Genomic DNA, 7,284 nt, shown 5'->3' with positions numbered 1-7,284 from the left:
TTTTTTTTTCATTCATGCCAACCTGATACGCAACACAGTCTTTGGAGGGGCAGAAATTAGGGGATTAGTTCTGTCATCCTTTGTAGAATATTGTTGCTCAGCAGCTTCTTTGTGAATCAGGAAGGTGACCCTGCAATCATCACAGCTCATCAAATTTCATTTAATAAGAACTCAAGAGGGCACCGGTGAGAAGAACAGTGTAGAGGGATAACTGGAATGAATTTGATGACACTGCTTTACAAATTGTATCTAGTACTATTCAATTAGTTTGATGTGTTGAAATCCCAGCAGAAAAACTAAACAAGGCAAGATTTATAGGAAAAAGCGACTTCTCTCAACTAATATTGCTCAATACAAAAAACAAACTTTCAGGTCAAAGGAATTATGTCAGATATCTTCTTCCTTTCATTCAAACCACATCAGCTGGTCTTGGAATCTTTTCCCAAAAGCCAGTGCTTTACTCACACATCACAATAGCCACAGCATTGCTATAGCAACTGGAAGGAGAGTTGCTAAAAATGTATACAATTCAATCATTCAGCAAGACTAATTTCCAAAAAGTAGCTAATAAAAAAACGCAAAGAGATGCCACTGCTACTCACCCCTCCACATCCTCCCAACAGAGAGAGCACACACACACACACACACACATTCTCACTCACCTGGCATTCTCCATCATCAGCAAAAAAGGAAGTTTTAACCAATGTAATTGTAAAAGACATTCATTTATTGGAAACTAAATGGTGTCAATACAGGTTGGAATGATTGCTTTCTACCTCTCAAGATTTGTCACTACACCGACTCCACTAAAGTTTAACAAAGTATGTATGTAAAACAAACACATTTTTGGCATTACAAGTAGTTTTAAAAAATGTTTTTCTGAAGCCCAGGAGACTGTTAAACTCCAGCCTTCAGAATGCTGCACATGACACAAGATATGTAAACAAGAAGTCAGTCCTGTTAGTTCCAGCAAAACAGTGGAGGTAAATATGGTTATAAAGCTTCAGCACCCCTTGGAAGAGGGGTTTATTGGCGGTCAGGATTTTGCACAGTAACACAGGGTCTCATTCAGTTCAGTTATAATTTTTCATAGGAACTTTCCTAATTTAAAAAAAAAAGAAAACTATTTAACTGGAAATTACTTTTCAAATAATTTAATTTTGTGTACTAAATACTATGGTTTTTTGCAACATAGGCACTTTCAAAATGGTTCTACTACCAAATGTGCTTCTATGAGGGAAAAGATCAGATTAGGTTTTTTCCTCTAACTTCATACACATTGATAATCTCTCTCAGAAGTTACCATATTTTATGGCTCATCCATTAGGCATAGAAGTTAAAGTGTCTCAGTCTTCTTGATTTGACTCTTCAAAAGCAAATTTGACTGCTCTGTTCAGATACTAGAACTTAGGTGTCATGGTTTCAATGCTAAGTGATCAATAAACACCACCTCCATCTATCACACTCAAACACCTACTTTGTTTTCAAAGGCATAATTAGCTGGAGTTTAAAAACTTTAACAGTCAAATTTTTTTGTAGCTTATTTTCCATGTGAGATCTCAATTATATTGCATCAAGTACAACATTCCATCAACATTTTATTCTTTTTCTTTCCTCTACAACAAATAAAGAAATAGAATTTTTCTTTCCCCCAAGCACCCAGAGTCACTGTCTAAATACTTATTAACATAATAGGTTGGACTAAACTTTTAGCAGAAAATGCTTTTAGTCATTTTGGTGCAAGGGTGGCTTTCTGCAGCCATCAGCTGCAGTTCTGAAAGCACTTGAATGGTGGTGTTCTTTTTTGATAGCAGCTGGTGTGATAAATATGCCCATTGATAGCAGAAACCTGCAAGCAAATCTTCCAACTGATGCTACGCATAACCCATAATTGCTTATTAGTACTTCAGCTCATTTAAGATAAGAGTCTCTCCAGCCTTTTCCCCCCCAGTCCCAAGAAGTTTGTTGTGCAGACAGGGTTTTGGGTTGAGCAGACAGACTGGAGAGCCACAAGTGCCCTCTTCTGGATATCCGATGCTACTCCAATTTGTCCATGGACCAGCGCTGAGGACTGACTCGTGACCAGATGTCTCAACCACTCCCTGCTGAAGTGTTTTGCATTCTGTATCCCTTGTCTGAAAATAAAAAGATTTCTTGAATTGTAAGATTTTTATTGCAAGCCACACAGACTAAGGAGCATCAGCCAAATAGCTTAATAAGAAATTACCTAGCTATGTAATTTAGGAAAGATTATTTCCTCATAATTTATGGGCAATGTCTCTGTCAATATGTTTCTTAACTGAGTACAGAAAATGGACCTTTAATCCTATCATTTTCAATCATCATTTAGATTAAGAACGGTCCTCCTTCATTTTCCTTCCGACTTTTCTTCTTTTCTATTTATTTTTTTTTGGGGGGTCTTATAACATCAATAAGAATGATCTATATATGTAGGAAAACATTGGAATGTCAAAACTCAAGCATTATCATATCTTATACCTAGCTACCAATCCTCAGTGCGGTAAAAAAGGTTTCTCAATTCCCATCTGTGCTGGGAGTGTTCATAGTCCTGAAATGTACCAAACCACATCCATAAATCAGAATGTGCCTAAATAGAGATTTAATATAATTCCTACAGGTTCAATCTGCATTTGACAATCCAGGCATATACATTCACATATATTAAAGATTAAAATGAATATTGTGCATGAGAAAATAATTTACACATTAAATGATTACACAGCTACTGAAAGGAAGACTGAAGACATGTTTATTCTTCATTTATTCTATAACCAGCAGCATTTGGAAAGCTATGAATGTAACTGAGAAAGTTTTAATTAAAGGATTGATTGTAGTTCACTTCAGCTGTCTAAGAAAGTTATCATTTTGATATATAAGAACAACCAGGAAGGTCACATAAGTTGTGTCAAATCTCCTCTTGTACTCCATCTGACTTCCCCATAAAGGATATGGGGAAAACCAGGTTATGAAACCCAGTAATTCTGTATTATATTTTGCTCAGCATAAATACATATTACAGATCCAGCATATACAGTGCAGCAACCCTTCTGAGATCCATTCATGTGAGAAAAACCTGTCATGTTTCCAATGTATAGAATAAAGGCAAACTTTAACATTCTCAGCTTAAGAATGGAAAATCCAAATTAAAAAAAAAAAGAGTGGAAACCAAATTTTGAATTTGCAAGCACTCCAGACAAGGGTGGTTATTGCCATCAATTGTTTTGCAATTTTTTATTTAGCTAATATCATCATGTCATTCTTCAAGGTGAGTCTGGAAATCAACATACAAACAGAAAAGTTCTTTCCATCATGACTACTAAGTGATGTGGGGAAGCCACCCAACTCAACTGTGCTAAGGTTCATAGTTCCCCACTACCTTGGGATTTCAAATGTTGAAACTCCATTACAGTCTTAAGTAAAAGTATATATATTTTTTTAGTACCTCCACCTATATTTTATTTCCTCACTTTCTATGTAGCAGCTTCTGTAGCTCTCAGATCCACTGCTAATCCAAGTCACTATGGGTTCATAGGTGGGAAACTAAGTCAGGAGAAAAGGAAAGATCCAGTCAGCCAAAAGGTAACTTTCAGCTTGCACTGCAAATTGTTCTAGAAAATCCTGTCCCTCAGCACAAAGCAGGGCATTAAGTTGTCCTGCCATGCAAAAAGCAAACAAAAGTTGCAACAGAAGTCACATGAAAGGCATACTGGTCATTTGTTGCAAGCTGGACTTGGAACATTTATCAAAATTCATCAGATAACAAGCAAAGAAACTAAATATCAAAGCAAACCTTTCAAAGCAGCATTCAAACTCTACATCCCAGATGTGCACTCCAATTTTCTTTTTCCCTATGAAAAATTGTTTATAAATGTGAATTTCTAATTCACTTCTTGGAGAAGTATTTCCTGTCTGAGCCTGAAAATCCATGTAAATTATCTCAAATAAGGGATCATTCTTTTATTTTGCTCTGCTTATATTGATTATACCAGTTTATGTTGCTGTCTGTAGGTGATTGGAAAATATGAAGTACTGATGAGGCCAGAAAGCAAAGAAGAACTAGCTATTGTGGACATGGTAGCAACTGTGGAAATGCCAACCTACTTCATGTGTAAACACTATAGAGGGGAAACCAAGGCACTTGCCATCTTCCCCTTGCCTGGCACATGCATCTATTTGCAGATGTATGGCACCTATTGATCAGGATTTGCAGTTATTTTCTTGTTATCCCAACAATAGGTGTGCTTATAAAAAAAAAACAAAAAACAAAACCCCCCCAAAAAACAACCCTCAATTATCTACGTCTTAAAGATTTTTCACAACATATTCAATACTGTGGTCTCTTGTATCAAATAGCATCCTCACATTTTTTAACCTCTCCAGATCTCTCAACTAACTTCATTGCTCTGTGCTGCTTTCTAGTACATCTTTATCTGAAGAAACTCATTAACAGGCTGGCTATATCATTTGTTAATCACTAATGAAAATGTTAAATTAGATCAGACATAAAATTGATCTCTGTGACATCTCACTAAACACTTCTTGCCCTTCACATCCCAGCTCAATATACTGTTGCTTATCATTATCTTTTATTTACGTTCAGTCTTTTGGACAGTTTTCAGCTTCTGTGTTATTCAGGTCAATTTCCATTAATTTTTCAATAAAACTTTGAAAATCACTGTTATTAATTTTTACTATCACAAATACTTTATTAGATTTTACATACATTAAGCTCCCTGTATCTCTGTTTTTCCTCTGAAGTTATTGGTGCTTGAGATTCTTCATTCTTTCTTTATTCTATTACTCAGTAAGCTTTGAGAGCTTGCAAAAGCAGCATCTGTTTCTGTATATTACCAAGACTTAAAGTTAGGAGTCTTGCACAGTGCTGTAAGTAAATTTTAGTAAAAATAAAGTAAATTTTAGGATCATGCTTTCTATCAGCAATATATTCATCCCATCTCAGTGCCAGCTTCTCAGTTCTCCATGACTTTCATAAATCGTTGGAGGTGGTGTGGTCACCACCCTTTAGATCCTGGGATGCATATGCTCAGAATAGCTAATCTATCCTCCCAACCTCCTGCACCTATTCCCATAATATTTTTTTATCATTTTGGATTTGCTTCCTTGCTACAACCTTCCTTAGGCAAAAAGGCAACAGTCTTTGCTTATAATGAAATATGCTAAGCTTTCTCATTTCTGCTTTTTTTGATTCCTATGTTTCTATGCTGCAGTTAATACTAATAGTAATAGATTTCCTTTCTTTCTACAGAAAACAAAATAACACAAAAAAATACTGGATTTCTATATGGATGCTTAGCCATAATTTGAAAATCCACTGATACCCAGCACAAATCATGTAGCACAATTCTGAAGAGATGGTTTTTGTCTGGTCCATTTTTAAAACAAAGGCTACCAACATTTCCAAAAACTCTCTGATTAAAACTCTTTTAAGAAATCTTAATTGAACATCTGAAGAAAGATATATTGCCCTTATTTAACTATCTAATAATCATCAAATAGATAACCAGTATTTTGATACAAAGCTTACATTATTTGTTATTTAAGAATTGGTCAGAATAACTAAATTTTTGATATGTAGGAAAAGAAATTTTTGTGCAATGAAGATCACATACATCCTTAAGTAAAATTTAATTGTATCTAGGTCTAATTTTATTTATGAGCTTTCAGGGAATAGTATTAAGTTCCTGGCATCATAGAACTGATTCATCAAATAATATACAAGAATATTAGTAGTAAACATGCCTTTGAAAGGCAAAATTCAGGAAAGAAGTACGTCTTTTATATATCTAGGTATCCTGCACACATCATGTCAAAAAGAACTTCTATCTGTTCATGGATTATAATTAACTACTATTATTATAATTATAATTACTATAATTTAGTAATTCATAAAATGCCACTAACTGTAGGACTTTAAACACATCCAAACAAAAAAATTCATTTATAATATGTATTGTAACTACACAAGACAAAAAGCACGAAGATATTTTATTTCCTGTATACAGCAAAAACACCAAAACAAAGAAGAAAAAAAGCCTAAAACTACAAAAATTATTTTCAAAATAATTTTATTTGGCCAACTTTTTGGTCAAGAGAAATTAATTCTTAGCTGTCTGGAGGAGAGAATTATGACAGGTGCCGAAATGCAAGCTGCCTTTTCAGCTCTTTGTAAAAAGCTGTCGCACATGACAGGGGACACGGGAAAAGTCTGCACCCTCCTGTACAGAACCATACTAGGAGCTCCAGGACATGGGAATGGCAATAGACGTATCAGAAGCAGATAACAGAGGGTGAGATCAAACTTGATGCCTTTAGATGGCTACAGACAAGTGAAAGTAATTTAATTCCATGTATATTACTTCATATAAGCAAAACAGAAGAGCAATTTAACCTAAGTTTGAAGACAAATGCAGAAATAGCGGGAATGTAATTTTCAATGTGAAGGTCTGTAGAAACTTGCATAAGGGTATTGTTGCATGGAAGTCTGTTTTTAGGGTGCTTAAAAGCAGATTAAAAGCTATCCTTTGACAACATGCTTCAAAGTACAGAAATAGTGCAAACTATCTTGGATAAAAGTCTTTTTCTAAAAGTTCTAATTCTAGAAGTTTCCTCCAGTCCTTTGAGGCCAGTTTAGATTTAGAAATTCAGCTTGAATTTAGTGATCATTTTAAACTATTACAAGAAAATTATCTCTTTGAATGCATATTTTTATTAAAGAACTTTTTCTCTGGAAAGAAGTTTATAAATGAGTAGAGAAGTTACCACTAGATTGGTAGAATATAAATTTTATCTATTTACATTTCCAAATACATTTTCCTTATGTTTTTCACTAAATTCTTTTTTTCCATGTCTTGCTTCCCTTATGATCACAATTTGACAAGCAGCTGATTTTAATTTTAAGCTGATTATAGTATGTCCCCAACTTTCATCTGTTATTTGCACTTCCTGTGATCTCTAGAGAAAGGAACAAGTATTCCCATATTTACAAGCACCACCAGGAGTATTGTGGGAGCTACCAAAATAAGCACTAATAATGACAAGAGTAATAATTTACACTGTTTTCTCTTATCTGCTCTATCAGAATCAGCTCACCCATACAACATTACCACTTCACTATCATCCACCAGATATCTGCCAAAATATTTAACTTAAAAACTGACAAACATGTCTTGGCTGCACACACACTGAAGTATTAAAAAACTGGAAAGCAGGCTGTATGTTTCCTATGTGTGTTTTATTTATACA

At 34.7% G+C, this 7,284-nt stretch overlaps 1 long non-coding RNA gene across 1 annotated transcript; it reads right to left on the bottom strand.

Annotated features, from left to right (window-relative positions):
* Positions 1-709: 709 nt before the first annotated feature.
* LOC117244258 lies at positions 710-2,563 on the bottom strand. The gene is made up of 2 exons (XR_004496996.1): positions 2,500-2,563; positions 710-2,135 (listed from the first exon to the last, which is right to left on the bottom strand). It is a non-coding gene; the product is annotated as an uncharacterized LOC117244258 (long non-coding RNA).
* Between the last annotated feature and the right edge of the window lie 4,721 nt (positions 2,564-7,284).

The sequence above is a fragment of the Parus major genome, chromosome 4 (genome assembly GCF_001522545.3).
Source record: "Parus major isolate Abel chromosome 4, Parus_major1.1, whole genome shotgun sequence".
Taxonomy (NCBI): domain Eukaryota; kingdom Metazoa; phylum Chordata; class Aves; order Passeriformes; family Paridae; genus Parus; species Parus major.
The sequence above is the reverse complement of the archived record's forward strand: the minus strand, read 5'-3'. Positions and strand labels throughout refer to the sequence as shown.